Below are 18461 nucleotides of genomic sequence, written 5' to 3' on the forward strand. Positions count from 1 at the left end.
GGAGCTCTGATACCACAATAATGGCAGAAGTTTCCTCAAACACGTAATTTTGTTAATCAGAAAAAAATAATTACATAATTTGATTTTGCAAGAGTTTACACCCGAACATCCAAACACTCTTGCAATGAGCTATTTATAAGCTCCATGTCCTAACTACCTCTAATTATGGATCACTTATTAAATAACAAGTGTCCATTTACAATAAATTCTATTCAAACTAACTAGTTAACAAATCTCCTAAAATAGAGCCTAAGATATGACACATTTGGAGAGTCATATCTAGTTACAACAATATACTAATTCTAAATTATTAAACATTCTAGAATAATAATCAGATAAATTGTATTTTTGGATCACCTAACAAGCAGCCAAGTAAAGATGGAAGAGGAAGATTATGTGGAAATATTTAATCCATGGAATAGAGATATTATGTTTTTGGAAAGAATTCTAGAGAATCAGGATTCGATGAAGGAAGAATTAATCATGAAAGATAAAGAGAATGCGAAAATGCAAGAGCTAGTGGATAGCAACAACAAACTGAAGCAAAGAGAAAGAGGTAGCAATGAATGTCAGAGTATGTACCAGCCCAAGGATATGCTGGAGATAGAGATTGAAGAATTATGGCAGTTAATGATGAAGTAGTCCAAATGGAGAAGATTGAAAACAACAGGAATAATGATCAATCATAATTTGAAACTGATTGACAAGGAGAGGAAGATGAAATAGAAGATAGTAGACATACAATAGCAACAAAGGTGCAGAGTATTCAAACAACTACAAACTAAAGTTTGGGACCCTAGAGGTTTTCTATCAACATATGGGAACACATGATCTGAAGATCATGAATTTCAACCTTGGGAGTCTGATGCAGAAGCATTCAGCGCAGAAATATCATTCTATTTTAGTAAACATCAGGGGTCTTGTGTTTTAAGGAATTTGGTTTCCTGAGTATTAAATTAATGTAATTATTAAGGGTTTTGAGTGATTTTAATGAGAGGTATTTAGAATAGGAATTAATTAGATATTGTGAGGGATATTGTAAATGTTCTCGAATGCTGGATAACATGAGAGATTTAGACTAGTTAACATTCCATAGGGATTGAAAGATTTGAAAATCAATTGTTAATGTTAGATTAGGAATTGGTTTCATGATTTGAGGAACTAGAGAGGATCCTTAGGGATTAGTTGAGTCAAAATTAGACTTAGAGGATTCAGGATTTAGTTGAAAATATTAAGGATCTGAACCGAAATGGGTTACAGAACCTTTTGTATAAATGTAAGCCTAAAAGGCATAAAGAGACTTAGCCAGTTAGCTAGAGATTTTGATTGTAGCCTATGGGCAGATAGGGAAACAGAGGCCATTGATTAGAAAATTAGGCCATAAAGAGAGATTCATTATGTTATCATTTTTTTATATATGTACATAGAATTTAATTTTGAATTGTGTAAGTGTGGATTGAGTAATCGAATGATAAATTGTGTGTGAATTAGAGTTTCTTCATAGTATATGTACACAAGTGGAATTAAAGCAGAATGGAAAGAATAAGTGGAGTACGAAGGATAGTGTTAGATTGTTTGCATCCAATTGAAGGATCAAAGTTGAAGCTCAGGAGTGACAACATTTAAAAGTACGCAGAAGTAATTTCAGGAGGGAGTTGTGTTGCAGAATAACCAAAGATCAGAAGCCCTGGAGAACACCTTAGCCACAGAAGAATAGAGGAGTACATCAATAAGAAGTGATTGAATAATTTTAGAAAGGAAAGGCGCATAAAGAATCGTATAGGTGAGAAGGATGAATAGACCAGAACAAAACCGCATAAAGGAGAAGAAAGGAAAGGAGGAATAAATGAATTCTTCGATGCAATGTATGGATTGATCAAACAGCGCAAAGTCATTGAAATGTCAAGTCGCACACAGAAGATCAACGGCATAGAAAGAATTAAATAGCAAAGAACAGGATCTGTTGGATTAGTCAAATCAACGAACGAGATTATGTGCGATAGAAGGCGAAGACCTTATCACACTAAATAAAGTCAACAAGAGAAGGGATCAGATTAAGCCACGTGTTCGTTGAATAGCGGCACGGTCTTCATAGGAAGTAAGTAGTTTCTCGTGCAGGCTCAATTCTGTAAACGGTATTTCTAAATTCTACACAATTATCCTTGTGGGTTAACACGTAGCACACAGAGGAAAGAGAAAACCACTTTTCTCGCCTGCCCTCGGTCTAATATCGGTCGTGCATGTAATCTATGAGAGATTAAGTGATCACCGTTGTATTCAAGTAGGAGGAATAAACGGTGGAGATTTAATGCGCTAAAGAGTCAGTCAGAAGAAGTGAGCAAACAACGCGACAGCCATTGGATTGGACGGGATAGATCAACAGTGCGGATTGAACGCAATAAAAGGAGCATCGATATATGTGCAAAGATTTGAAGAATGGTGGAAAGGTAAGGTTAAGTGAGGTTTATGGTATATTTCTATTATATGGGAATTATAATAGAAATGAGCGGGTTTAATGTATTATGGGTTAAGTTCGAGTTTAACCAAAGTCTAAGACCACGGTATGGAGTATGGTTAATATGCGCGAGTGATTACCGAAGGGTTAAGTTATAAGGATTAAGAATTAAACAAAGATATTGAAGGGTCGTATAGTTCTGCCCAAAGGTTAATTAAAGTTTAGACTTTGGATAAGTTAAATCAAACGTTTCCACATATAGTTTAGTTAAGAACATTAAGCCTTGGTTATAGAGGGTTTTCACCATGGATCAGGTGATTAATCTTGGGACACAGGTGACATGCAATTTTATTTGCATACTACGGGGGAAGATGCCACTTTGTTGCATCACCAATGATGTCAAAGCAGTGGAGGAAATCCTCAAGAAAAATAATTCAGACATAGAAGCACTCAGGAAACAGCTGAAATTACCTTCTACAAAGGATCCATAAACAAGAAAGATAGAAGAAAGTGAGCAACATAAAGAAGACATGCTAAAATTAATCATTGAGAAAAATATACAGATAAAGGAGATGGAGGAACATATAGAGAAGCTGTTGAAGGAAAAAGAAGAGGTTGCACAATTTACTATAGCTCCAGTAATATCTATACCAATAATAGTTGTAGGAGAGTCTACATTAGCACCAAATGATTTGAACAAAGTTGTGCGGGACCTGTATCTTCAAAGACAAGAAAATGATAAGCTCCAACATAAACTAAATAATCTAGAAGCACAAAAGATAAAAAATGATACCCTCTTGGTCGAAGAGATGTAAAAATCTCACCAACTTGACAAAAATATAGATCAATTAGAAAATCAGTCACTGATGGCTCTTGCCATAACTGAATTTTGGCCATCCATTTAAATGAATTTTTAACAAGAAGAGTTAATTGACAGGTCCCAAACAACAATTGAACAAGTCAAAACAACACTGGGACAAAAACCAGCTGAGGCTACATCCATGATCAGAGTGTTAAATTCAAAGACTAGAGCAAAGTTGGAGCAAATTCAGATTGCAGATAAGATGGAGACTGTCCTAGAAATCAAGAAGGTATTTCACAAATCAAGAAGGTATTTGACACTTGGTTGGAGACTAAGTGTCAAGCTCTGGAAAATGTTGTCTAGAGATTTCATATTAAATTTAATTTACTGAATCAAAGGGGATTGTCAGGGTTAATAGCAACCAATAATAGATTAATTAGTTTGGAAGATTACTATGAGAAAATTTACACTATTGCAACAGATACATCCACTTTTATAGGTATTAAAGGGCATGTCACAAGTAAAGCTTTCATTGAAGCCTTGGAGTTTGATTTAACTATCAAACATGAAATCAAGCATATTTTCATAAGCAAGCCAACTTTTGAGAAATATTTCTTAGTAGATGAAGTTTATAGAAAGATAATAAATATTTATATACCAAATGATGAAAAGTGGGATGATTTTTGTGATACTATCAAGTAAAAATTTTTATCCCCAACAAATAGACAGAAAGACAGCATTTTGGGGCCAAGTCATCAACAGTTTTCTTGAAGATAGTGCCAACAACCTCAACCGTTTAAGCATTCCTATATTTTGTACTAGTTTTTAAATCAATTAGATGTTTCTAGAATCCAAATATTTTGTATAAATAAGTAGCAATTTGATGTATTAAGTGTTGAACCATTGAATGACTTTTCTAAAGAAGAATTGTATCAAACTAAAATTACTTCATATTAATGAAAGGATTATGGATTTGCTTCAAACAACTTGTAACTTTGTGAGTTTTTCTTATGTTTTCATTTCATTTTGTTGTTTTATATGTACTTAAGTTTTATGAAGATAAGTGGGTAAGAGAAAAATGAATATCAATCTATCTTAAACCCCCTCTGAAGTTATAATCTATTTTATAGATTAGTTTATTAGACTGTTTGTCTCTATAAGATCCTCTACATTTACAAATCCTCAACCATATTCATAAGACTAAATATATTTTGTTGGGTTGTGAACATTGTTTACTTGCATGATTTCTTATGATTAACTAAAAATTCAATTTGAATATTTAGAAAATCATAGCCTTTTACATTTTTGTCTTTCCACACATTTTAAAATCAAATTATTGTTCACAGGTAAAGAACCAACCCTTTCTAAATATTTAGTATTAATAAGGTTTAAGAACCTACCATAATCTTCTCATAACATTAATCATCCAAAAGCTTTTAAAACAACAAAACATTTTTTATGCTTTCGCATAATTAATTTTATCTCAGAGGACAACAAATTGACAAGACCTCCCACTACTCATTAGATTGACCTTCTGACCCTACATAACAAGTGGGATACCTTAGATGGCATCATAGCGGGATGAATCTAAACCAACGACCCACATTCATCTTCGCCCCCCCTTGGTCTACTTTAAGTTAATGGGGGTGGGGGGCGTGGAAGGAGAGGTTTGACATGGGGATTCCCACCATGGGCTCCATGTTAAAAGGGTGCCACATCATGGTGGTGTGAATGGGGTATGGCTTTGATAAATTACCCTCATTCACCCTGACCCCCCTTGTATACCATGAATTAACCGCGGGGGAGACCACCCTCAACCAAACACTCCAATTCCCAAGAATCCAAAATTGAGGGTAATATGGAATCTTTGCATAACTCATGGGACTAAGGTTGGTGTGGCCCACGAGCTTGGGGAAACATAGAAATTGTCATCGAGACTTTGTAATGGCCACACAAATGCCACATAGGGGACATGGATGTTGTGGAACTACTTGTGGTGACATGATAGAGCGACATGTGGGTGCCACATGGATGCCACATGGTATTCAATGCTAATTGGTCAAACTTTAGGAAGGCATAACTTTAAATCTAGGAGTCAAATTATGATGAAATTTATATCACCAAAAATATCTCAATGAGTTGGAAGAGATTATGGGATTTGTTTTGAGATTTCATTAAGTTGCAAAAAGAGGATTTTTGTAACCAGATCTTTATAACAAAACTTGGAGGTTGGGTTAGCTCATAAGCAACACATCCCACAACCCAGGGAAGTACAAGAGGGTGGAGGGAGTGTTGCAAAGTGGTATCAAAGTGAAGGTCCAACACTAGACCTAAAGAAGCTTACACACACAAACATAATAAACATTTAACCTACTATTTTAATTGCTATATACACATGTATTGATTTTAGATTTACAACTAATATAATTGTTGGTTTGAGAGATTGCTAATATGTTATTTTATTTTCTAACCCACACATTAATAAGGGATTTGATTTTATAACCAATTTTAGGTCAACATGTGTATTGAAAACATACCAAGATGATGAATAAATATAGTTAATTGTGTTTAATTTAACTAACAATTGTGTGTGTAACAACATAGAGAGAGAAAGATAAAAAGATGAAATTCCAACAAAGAAATAGAAGAATGAGCATTAGAATGGTACAATACTACACATACAACTCCATTCATGATTAAGAAGAGGATTGAGTTGGGAAGAAGTCAAAGGAAAATTTCTTAGATTGAATGGATATTCTCGGGAGCTTGAGAGTTGAGTTGAGGAGTTGCAAGGAAGACAATGACAAGGTCGTCAAGCACATAAAAGGTAACAAGAAGTCACCGTCATCAAAGGAGAAGTGAAAAGAGCTCAATGATAGAAGAGTTAAATAAACAAATTCCCCTACCTATGATGAAGAAATATAAAAGGTTGAAGAAGCAAAAGCTTGGTTGTCGAGAATGAAGAAATACTTCAGGTGCATAACTACTCTAAAAACAAGAAGGCCAAAGTAGCTATTTCAGCATGAAGTGAAAAGACAATATATGGTAGGAGGATTTGAGAAATGTTAATAACATGAAGAAAATTTGAGAAATATTTCCAAGAGAAGTATTTTTCCAAGAGTTAATATGATACAAAGTTAAAAAATTCCACAAGCAGAAGCTAAGATTGATCACTGTTGCTGAGTACACTAGCAAATTCCACAAGCTGAGTACCAAGCTTATATTTTTTTTAATAAGAATTAATATTGACATACACTTAAAAATATATTGATAATAAAAAGCTATTTTAATTTGTGATAAAGTGTCTCCATGTAAAATAAAGTTTTATGGTCAAAACGTTTATTTGGTCATATATATATGTACTCTATTTAGCATTCAAAAATACAATTTAAACAATAAAAAATAACACATTATATTTTACACCTCAAAAAATTGGATCTATGTTGGTTCTATAACCCATTATGAGGGGATGTGTGACTCATGTTAGATCCAAGATGGATCTATGTTGGTTCTACAACCCATTATGAGGGGATGTGTAAATCTTTTCGTCCATCCATTTTGAATCTATGTTGGCTCTAGAGCCCATTATGAGAAGGAAGTTTGAATCATGTTAGATCCTAGATGGATCTATGTTGGTTGAGCCAAGAGGCTCATTCTACAACCCAATATGATGTGCGATGAGGGGATGTGTAACTATGTCCATCCATCCATTCTGGATCTATGCTGGTTCTACAACCCATGATGAGGGGATGTGTAACTATGTCCTTCCATCCATTCTACATTCTATGGTTAAAATACTTATTTGGTACTCTATATATTCCATATAGCATTCAAAAATACAATTTAAATAATAAAAATTGCACATTATATTATATGCTCTATATTATTTAAAAAAAAAATTTAAACAATGAAAATTATACATTGTATTTACAGTCCAAATAAATTTGCAAAGTTGATACCGCTTCATTCATGCTATATCCTTATTTAAGATTGATCTATAATAAATCTATACGCATAATTTTTTATTAACAATATTATCTAGAAAGTAATAGATTAATTGATTTTTCCAAAACTACAAAAACTTTTCCGGCTCCGGAAAATATATAATTCCACACTTCATAATCTAGATATTATAGATTCTAGGCTCTAAGTCGCCAACGCAAACACAATCTGTGTTTGTTCTCCATCTTAAAGAAGACAGTCGAATTCAAAAACTAAACTATTTTGAAATGAGATCAAAAACTCCCGATAAAAACAGTCTCGATGGGCAGATCGCTATTTTGAAATGAGATCAAAAACTCCCGATAAAAACATTATCGAAGGTAGATCGCTAATTTGAAATGAGATCGAAATCTCCCGATAAAATCAATCTCGATGGGCAGATCGCTCTTCCATCGACCCAATCACTTTAATTAGTGTTCCAATCCTGTTAAGCCCAACGGTATTCAACGGTACTGATTGGAGGATGTAATTCTTGCAACTGAATCTACGGAAGTAAATGTACTCGTACTTGCGGGTGTATAGTATGTATTGATATTAGCAACAGGCGAGCTATTACAGCTCTGAGGAGCATTTGGTGAGGGACTTGGTGTGGGCAAACTTCTCGTTCCATAAAACTCTAGCAGTTGATTGCAAATATCTTCAAGCTGATTAATAGACATATCGAAATCTAACCACCATGGGTTCTCTGTATCCAATGGCAACTGTACGCGGAGACACCTGGCTGCCAGATAGAAGGCAGCACCAGCGACATGGCGGGGTTTGAACTGGAGACATACCGTCGTCATCAATCCATCATTCACAAAATTCCAAGAAACCTGTGTAAACTGAGAATTCCATTGGCTAGCTTTGAACTTTTTGAGAGCAGAGGCGAGATGTTTGTAAGGGGTTTCGATCTCGAGATCAAAGTTGAGCGTGCTGAGAACAAAATGCTCGCCTTTTATGAGTAATTGTTGCCTTTGCTCGAAAAATTGTGGGTCTTTTATGAGTTTCGCAGTGGCTGGGTCTGCGTTTTCATGGAGGACTTCGTAAGAAAGCAGAGTCAGATCTTTGATTAATTTCCGGCGCGCCTCCGTGAGTTTGTTGGCGAGGAGCAGGCAGCTGGTTGCGATTGTGTATCTGTCGTTGCGGCTGTGAGATTGGCGGAGATAGAATCGGTGGCAGAGTATTGTTGCTGTTGCGATGGTCACCTGGGGCAGCTGTAATTCCATGCCCACACGTTTGATAAAATAACAGTACGATTTCCTGAAGCGATCCTCTTGCTCTGCATCGATTCCATCGATTCTTGAAGGACTACATTCTTCAATTTGGGATCTGGTAAAATACCATTCCTCGCCCGGGCCATCGAATTGGGATGTGGTGAAATACCATCCATTACGGAGTTCCTCACAGTCGGAGGGCATTTTTGCATTATCGACATTTGACACCACGACGTGCAAACTGATGAGGAGATGTGATATAGTGGTAGTGGCTGTAGGATGGAGAGGATCATCTATATAGGGCCTGCCGATGAGTTGTGGTCAACAAGCCGACGACTTGGTAAATTTAATTGGTATAAATAAGTAAGAATGAAAAGTTTTAAAAAATCGAAAGTATGTAATTTTTCTTGCATAACTTTTTTTCAAACCTTGGAAATTTTCAATTGTGGTAAACTTTGGCCTATAAAAGAGGTTTAACGGTATTTTGGATGGGAGTTGGGAGAGGGAAAGAGATTTTGTATAACCCTCAAAGAATAGTTACAAGGTGGGGTGGGGTGGGGTGGCGTGGCGTGACTAACAATTAGGTAGAAATTCACACCTTCTTGTTGCAAGGTAGTTTAAGCTCTTTGAATGACTAATATTGTCATCTTAGGAGACTCACTTATCACTATTTAACATCTTCATATTAAAGCTTGGCCAAAACACAATTATTTGGAAAACCTTTTGAAAATAATCTCAATGCTATTAAACCAATTCCCTTATAAGGATTTCTCTCACATCTTAAGAACTCAAAACATTAAAATTGATAAGAGTGTTAATCGTGCAAGCCAGTTCCACACTCGGCAACTCAAAACCAATGGCGAACACGGATGGTGTAACCTACCATAACACCAAAATATTTAACATGGAAATAAAGAACTATATGGTCAACGTCCAATGCAAAATTTCACCCCAAAGGCATAAGTTTTAGTAATATAGGTTACCCATGAGAAAAAAAAATTCAGCATGTGGAAGGGAGCTCGACTTATGTCATGTCATCTCCTAATTATTTTAAGAATGTAGCTAATGTGAGCTCAACCTCCTTGCCAAGCCATACCTTCATATGGCGGCCACAGTGTGAGTACAAAGTAAATCACCCGCATCAAAAATATGGTTGCATATCATAGCAATGTGATTATGAAAGACTCTATGGCCATAACTTCTTTTGTGTGTGGGTCAATGTGGTTGAGGCATAAAATGATTAATTAGAACTCCCATAGAGAATGAGGTTACCCATTCTAAGTTTAATCTCAGAGAGAGTTGGTTGCAGACTTTGGCATATACATTGGTCTTCATAGTGATGCCACATAGGGGGAGATCCATTTACGCTAATGAGACTCACTACTAATTATGCATTGTGTTTAGACCTGAGAATTGTAAGTGGATTGGGTAAATTCATAATTGGGTAAGTGTGGGTCTACTGAGTCCTTCTAGCTCAGCAGGCGGAGCTTTTTCCTAATTGGGCACGGATCAACATTTGGAATTTAATGCAACATGTAAGTCCAATAAGGTGGCAAATGCTTTGAGATTGGTTGCCTCAATGTGGAATTACTAGCATCCTAGGAATTCTTCGCAACCTCCACGATAATGTTAGGCAAGGAATTCCCATTATTTAACTAAGTGTCTCAAAAATCTATTTGTTCTATTTGATATGTTAAATTTTGTTGAAGATATTTGGTTCTTGTGGGATGACATTAGCTTGCATTCCTCTTCTCTTACTCGTAGAAGTGGAACTCTACTAGGTCTAGTGGATTACAAGCTTTCTCCTCTGTGAAGGTCTTAACCTAAAGTGGCAGGGCACAATGCCTCTGCTCACGTTGATAGAAATAATGACTTTGGGGGAAGATTATAGGAGTTTGAAGTTAGGAGACAAGTTGGAGAGAAAATGTGGAGAGGCCTCACAGAGCCACTGCCTCTGCTCATGCTGGTAGAAACAATGACTTTGGGGGAAGATTATAGGAGTTGGAAGTTAGGAGATAGGTTAGAGACAAAATGTGGAGAGGGCCCACAAAAATGGCAGGTAGTAGTAATGGTGTTGGGAGAATGAATTGTGTCTTTCTCGATGTAGTCACTCAACCAAAGCAGAAATTGATGTGTTTCAAGGGGATTTACTGATACTAAATTTGATATTAAAGGACCACAATTTGTCCATGGCACAAGTACTATAGGAAAACTAGTCTCTAAAAGAAAAAGATAGTAAGGAAATATGATAAGGTGGAGAGATTAGCCAACTAATGGATCTCCAGGGCCAAATTAATCTACCGAAAAACTTTCTTAGCAAGAGGGACAATACAACCTGGGCTCAAGAAGAGTAGTGCCTCAACCTAAACAGGTAGGAAATTGGGGAGAAATATAAATGTAATGAAAGTATGTTTCCCTGCATTTTTTTCTTTTTGCTCCGTTGTTTTTGTTTTTGTTTTTATTGTATATATAGCTTCAAGAATTTTTTAAATTTGATATAATATGTAATTTAGTAAGTACATTATTAGAACTCCTTAGCCTTGTGGACTTACAAGAGGATGTCCATATTGTAAACTTTCTTGTGCATATGTTGTGACAGAACACAGATTTAACGCAAATCATATAAACTCTTTAAAAAAAAATATCTTTAATATATATAGTCGCTAATTAGTTTTAGCTTGAGTGGTTAAAAAACCTACAATTATTCTTCTCATCTAAATTTAAATCCAATTTGTGCCAAAATCATTATTTAAGTTCAATCAGATTACCCCATCAAGTTTTGGAGGAAAAAAAAAAAAATCAACTCATATTTTCAACTTATCTCCCTATTATTTTACTCAAATTTCGAGCAGGAGCACTTGTTGGATGAAAAAATTATTTTTTCATCCAAGAAATATCCATATTGCATACTTTCGATGAACCCTACTACACAAAAAATGTGAAACACATGAAAAACATGATTGCATCGAAGGAGTATGTTAGGTCCCTATAATACTAGTGATTCCCCCGTTACTATTGTCATTGTAGCCCTTATTGTTATTATTGTGCCCATATTGTCCCCATATTGCTATTATTGTTCCCCATAGAAGCCCACTATTGTTATTGTTGTGCCCTTATATTATTATTATTGTGTTGCCTTCGATTATATTGTGACTATTTAGACTCCAATATATAGAAAGGAGGTTTTGTCATTTGTATCATCCAATAATTTTTCATTTATGTAATGTAAAGCAGGTTTCCCCCTCGAAGAGGCTGCTTTTGAAGTTGTTGATCTATCTTTTCTATCTTTTTGTGCGTTGGTTTCATAACATTTGGTATTAGAGCTTAGGATTCTAGGGTTTTGCTACTCCAAACAGGTCATCGTGGAATTTTCGCTATAATTTTTTTCTGTGATGTTTCAGAAGTTAACAAAAATATTCATTTACACCGAAATAATAATTATCCTTAGGTCTGAAATTAATATCTTGTCTCTCTATATTTTCGGAGATATGATCCAAGGAATTTAGGGCTTTTGTGGGCTCCTAAATTACATCCCAAACTTGTGACCTTGAGAAAACCGTCATAACTTTCTAAAATCGTCTTAACTTCCTATCTGAATATCAGATTGAATTTCATAAAAATTTATAGAAAGATGACGGATTTTAGTTTTTAGTGCATCATTTTTAGGTCCGAAGGTTGAAACAATGACACGTGGCACTTCGTACAAGTTCGCTCTACTGAAAAAGTGTATAATCAGGTCATTTTGGGAAATTAGGCATAACTCTTTCTTGGATAATCCAATTTTGATCAGACTGGTGGCGTTGGAAAGAGGACACAAAGGGCTACCATATTTCAAAATTTTAGGTCTTAGAGATCCGAAATTTCACAGATACATCACATTCAATATCGAGCTCCTACAAAGTGAAAAAATGTGTGTAGTTTTTTTTAAATTTTGCATAAGTTTGGTTTGAAAAAATAGTTTGAAAGAATTCAAAGGGCATAGTGAAGCATAATTATCATTGATTGGTGCCCTGAAGAAAGAAAATGGAAACACCTAGTAAGCAACCTGAAAGCTCTAGCATGACTCATGAAGAAGAGTGAGAAATGCAACATGATATATCAAAATTATGAGACCAAGTGCAACAAAATTCACTCTCACAAAAAGTAACAGAAACTAAGATGGATGGTTTAAAGAAAGGCATGGAAGGCGTGGAAGATAAGATGGATGGTTTAAAGAAAGGCATGGAAGCTAAGATGAATGACTTGGAAGCTAAGATGGATGGTTTAAAGAAAGGTGTGGAAGCTAAAATGGATGGTATAGAAGAAAAACTTAAAGGCAACATGGAAGATTTAAAGACATATTTGACAAAGTTGCTACAAGAAATGCTTACTAATGGCACAAGGGTAGTAAAGGAAACTCATGATGAGAACAAAATAAATGTTAATCATGATTTCATAGACTCTAACATTGGTTTGAAGGCCCACCATGTTCTAAAGATCGATATGAGGAAGTTTGATGGCAAGGATCTCGTAACATGGATACTACATATGGAGAAATATTTTGATCTCCATAATGTGAAAAACACATAAAAGGTATGCATTGAAACTTTATATTTGGAACCAAATAATTTTGTATGGTATCAATGGCTTTGCTCTCTTAAACAAATTATCGCTTGGGCAAATTTTATGGAAGAAATGACAGCACATTATGATGATACAAAAAACAACATTTTTTTTAGCCAATTGATAAATCTCAAACAAAAGGTTCAATGATGGAGCACATTGAGAAATTCCAAAAATTGAATATAAGGGTTAAAGATATTCTAGAGGAGCATAAGATTGATTTGTTCATGGGGACTTTAAAGGATAACATCCAACATGAGGTTCGCCTTTGGGAACTTGATTCATTGGAGAATGCATTCAGGTTGGCAAGAAAAATTAAAAGTAAAATTATGACAACAAATAAGCCTACCACGCACAACTATAAAGATGGAAGTGTTGTTGCCCATAGCCTTACACAACCTACAAGGTTGACACCACAAAAATTGGAAGAAAAAAGAGCAAAAGGGCTTTTTTATAGTTGTGATAGCAAATACACTAAAGGTCATAAGTATGTTGAGTAGAAATTATTTTACATAGATTGTGAAGAGGAGGAAGAAAAGGAACAAGAAATGTAAAAAGAAGAGGATATACACTAGGAACAAACCCTAGAAAAAGAAGAAATTAATTCGACCATATCTTGTAATGCATTGGCTGGAATTACCACTCCTCAAACTATCAAGATAGAAGGACATATCAAGAAGAAAAAGGTAATAGTGTTGATTGATTTGGGTAGTACCCATAATTTTATTCATTGTAAGATAGCCAAGGAATTGAATTACTTCTTATATCGAGCACCAGTGTGTCAAGTGATGGTTGCAACTGGAGGAACCATAAATTGCTCTGGAAAGTTCCATAATATCAAGCTATCCATGGAGAATATGTATTGAATAGCCCAATTCTTTCCATTCCAATGGGTGGCACTGATGTTGCACTAGGAGTCCAATGGCTACAATCCTTGGGTACAGTACCTTTTAATTTTCAATAACTTTTCATGAAAAAAAATTGGAAGGAAAGGAAGTTGAATTAAGGGGTATCGCAGGGAAACTGGGGAAGATAATCAGCTCTAATGGAATGAAAAAGTTTCTAAAGAAAGAAAAATGAGGCGTAATTGGATAATTTTGTTTGCTAGAGGTTCCCACATCGAAATCATCTATTTCTCCATATCTCCAGAAATTCTTGGACAATCATTCCAAGGTATTTGAGACTCCAAAAGGCCTCCCACTTATTCGTAATCATGATCATGCTATTCATTTGATTCCATGAAGTGTTCCTGCAAACATCAAGCCTTACATATATCCCTATGCCCAAAAGAATGAAATGGAACATATGGTTGTAGAAATGCTAGAGGTTGGCATAATTCAACCTAGTCAAAGTTCTCTCTGCTCTAGTAGTATTGGTGCACAAGAAGGATGGATCATGGTGCATGTGTCTAGATTATAGGGAGCTCAACAATCTCACTATTAAAGATAAATGTCTCATTCTTGTCATTGATGAATTATTAGATTAATTGCATGGATCAATTTACTTCACCAAGTTGGATCTTCCTTTAGGATATCATCAAATCAGAATGAAAACTGAAGACATTTCAAAAACAACATTTAGAACTCATGAGGGTCATTATGAATTTTTGGTCATGCCTTTTGGCCTTACCAATGCACTTTCTACATTTCAAGGTTTGATGAATTCCGTTTTCAAACGCTTTCTTAGAAAAGTTGTGTTAGTATTTTTTTATGATATACTAATCTACAACAGGTCTTGGAAGGATAATGTTCAACATGTTGACACAGTGCTCAAACTATTGAAGGAGAAACATTTATATGCAAAAAGCTCCAAATGTTTCTTTGGAGTAAAAGAGGTGGAATATCTGGGTCATATTGTATCTCATGGGGGTGTTAAGGTAGGCCCTAGCAAAATTAAATCCATTAAGGAATGGAAAATCCCAACATCCATACGGCATATGTGAGGATTTCTCGGTTTGACAGGGTATTATTGAAAATTTCTTAAGAATTATGGGAGAATAGAAGCGCCTCTAACAACATTATTGAAGAAAGATGCATTTTCATGGACTCTAGAAGCAACAAAGGCCTTTGAACAACTTAAAGAGGCAATGTGCCAAACACCGGTCTTAGCTACGCCAGACTTCACAAAAACCTTTATTGTGGAATGTGATGCCTCAAGAAATGGAATTGGTGTTGTTTTAATGCAAGAAGAAAGATCCATTGCTTTCGAAAGCCGTCCAATCGAAGGAAAGTATTTACTCAAAGCTATTTATAAGAAGGAAATGTTGGCAATACTACATGCACTTAAGAAATGGCGACGCTATTTAATGGGAACACTTCAAGGTAAAAACGGATCATGATAGTCTTAAATACTTTTTAGAACAAATATTATGTTCAGAAGAGCAACAGTAATGGGTCAAAAAGATGTTGGGTTATGACTTTGAAATCATCTACAAAAAAGGGAAGAAAAATGTCGTGGCAGATGTGCTCTCAAGAAAGGATTAGGATGTGGAAGCATTGCTTTGTATGATTTCTATTATCCAATTAGATTGGATAAACAAAGGAAGGGATGAATGGAAGAATGACGAAGAAGGGTGGACACTCATTCAAAAGCCACAACAAGATCCTAGTACATCTGAGACATTTAGCTGGAAAAATGATTCGTTATGGTACAGAGATCGCTTATACAGGATTCTCAACTCAAACAAAAGATTCTTATGGAATTGCACACTTCTCCCTTAGGAGCACACTCAATATTTTTAAAAACTTGCCACGGGGTTAAGAAGGAAATTTTTGGGGATGGACTTAAATTAGATATTCAAAAGTTTGTGGCAGAATGTTTGGTTTTCTAACAAAATAAAGATTAAACAGCTAAGGCCCTAGGTCTATTGCAACCTTTTTCCATTCCAAGCCAACGTTGGGAGGAGTTTTCAATGGATATTATCACAGGTTTACCCAAGTCCGAAGGAACGAGTGTCATCATGGTGGTAGTTGAAAGACTTACCAAGTATGCACACTTTTGTGCATTATCTCATCCATTTAAAGCCAATACGGTTTCTACTGCATTTATGGAAACAATTCAAAAGCTACATGGAAACCCAAAGATTATTGTAAGCAACAAAGATCCAATTTTCACTAGAAATTTTTGGACATAATTATTTTCTTGTTTTTGTACTTAGTTAGCTGATAGCTCATCTTATCATCCTCAATCTGATGGGCAAACTGAGATAGTAAACAAATGTTTGGAAGGATATCTTCCTTTCTTTCTCTTTGATAAACAGACATAATGGGTCAAATGGTTGCCTCTGGTTGAATGGTGATATAACATTTCCTTCCATACTGCAGTAAAAATGACCCCATTTATGGCACTTTATGGATATCGTCCACCATCTATCACATCATATTTAAGAGAAAATTCTAAGGTTTAAGCAGTGGAAGATCACATCAAGTATCAACAACAAGTTCTCCAACTCTTAAAGGATAACCTCACTTTGGCGCAGAATAGAATGAAACAAAAGGCAGATCAACATCGCAATGAAAGAAGTTTTGATGTAGGTGACTGTGTATTCCTACAGCTACAACCATATAAACAAATGTCCCTCAAGCAAGCTAATAAGGATAAAAAATTATCACCAAAGTATTATGGTCCATACAAGGTATTGCAAAATATTGGTACTATGGCATACAAATTGGAGCTTCCAGTAGCTTCCCAAGTGCACCTAGTTTTCCATGTTTCATGCTTAAAGAAGGTGATAGGTGACAATCTCCTAGTTCAAACAATATTGCCATAACTTGACGAGGAAGGAAAAGTCATATTGGAACCTAAAGCAGTCACAGAAACAAAAACTCGAGAGCTACGAAATCGATCAATTTCAGAGTATCTCATCAAGTGGAAGAACTTACGCTCTGAATATTCCACATGGAAGGATGAGAATTTTATATAGAAGCATCCAAAACTACTCAAGCATTGGGGACAACACTTTTTTGAAGGAGAGGGGCATGTCAGGTCCCTATAATACTAGTGATTCTCCCATTACTGTTGTCATTGTAGCCTTTATTGTTATTGTGCCCCTATTGTCCCCATATTGTTATTATTGTGCCCCAGAGAAGTTCACTATTATTATTGTTGTGCCATTATATTATTATTGTTATGTCAGTGTTGATTATATTGTGACCCCTTAGACTCCTATATATAGAAATGAGGTTTTTTCATTTGTATCATCCAATAATTGTTCATTTATGTAATGTAAAGGAGGTTGCCCCCTCAAAGAGGTTGATTTTGAAGTCATTGATCTATCTTTTCTATCTTTTTATCAGCTGGTTTCGTAATAGAGTAGCCATGTTGCATACATTTTCTATATTGCAATGGACCCTACTACACGAAAAATGTGATTGCAATCACATTTTTTCCATGTATTTCACATTTTTCGTATAATAAGGGTCCATCAAAAGTATGCAACATAGGTACTCCTTGGATGTAAAATTAAATTATGCATCCAACAAGTGCTCTCATTCAAAATTTAAGTAAAATCGTTGGAATGTTTTTTTTTTTTTACTTTTTTACTTCAAAAATGATGAATTATCCCAATAGTTAATATCATTTTATTTTTTCTTATAAAAATAAATTTTATTTTGAGTTATTTTTTACTTCAAAATTTCTATCATATATATTTTCCTCGTACTAATTTAACTAATAAAGTATTAAATATTTTATTGTATTTTAAAAGTTTATAGTTTAGTATAGGTTGTTTCAAATATATCAACCCAAAGTTAGTCCAAAAGGTTTGGCTTACCATGCGAAAGCCATCATCTATGTTATCGATTAATGGTGTTGACTTCGATATTATTCATGAATATGACGAAGTACGTACAGAAATATTCCATGTGTGTTAGAGAGATTATAACACTAATTATATTTCATTCCTACTCATACTAATTTATTGGATTTTCAATAAATTAATAAGGGTTTAATCATTTTATTAATAAAATGTTATTTTAATAATATATAGATTAATTTTATCTTAACATAATTTAAAGACATACAAATTTTACATTTTAATTTCCTTTTGATCTTTCATAATGCACTAATTTAGAATGAATCTTATGTTAATGTTCACATAACATAGACAATTTTCATTCATATAATAGTTAAGCAATAAATATATAGGAATAATCAACGACCGCATTAATTAGGAACACCATACTCTTAAGAGGATGTCTTGTTTACTTATATACACGTGCATTAAAATTTACCTTTTTTATTTCTTAGCATGGGCTAGAATTAGAGTCAAGATGAATCTTGTACTTAGGTTGAAGCTATCCAACAATATTATGTACAAAATTTTCTAGGGAGTTAATGAATCAAGAATTATAAGAAAAACCAATCCATGTGTTAATGAGAGGCATTCTTTTTTAGGCTAATATTA

The 18461-nt window shown here is 34.8% G+C and overlaps 1 pseudogene; it reads right to left on the reverse strand.

Annotated features, from left to right (window-relative positions):
• Positions 1-7702: 7702 nt before the first annotated feature.
• Positions 7703-8659, reverse strand: LOC149239925 (cyclin-T1-4 pseudogene; annotated as a pseudogene).
• Positions 8660-18461: the final 9802 nt, after the last annotated feature.

The sequence above is a fragment of the Pinus tabuliformis genome, chromosome 8, assembly GCF_031772625.1.
Source record: "Pinus tabuliformis cultivar Carrire ecotype Pingquan chromosome 8, CPIR1, whole genome shotgun sequence".
NCBI lineage: Eukaryota > Viridiplantae > Streptophyta > Pinopsida > Pinales > Pinaceae > Pinus > Pinus tabuliformis.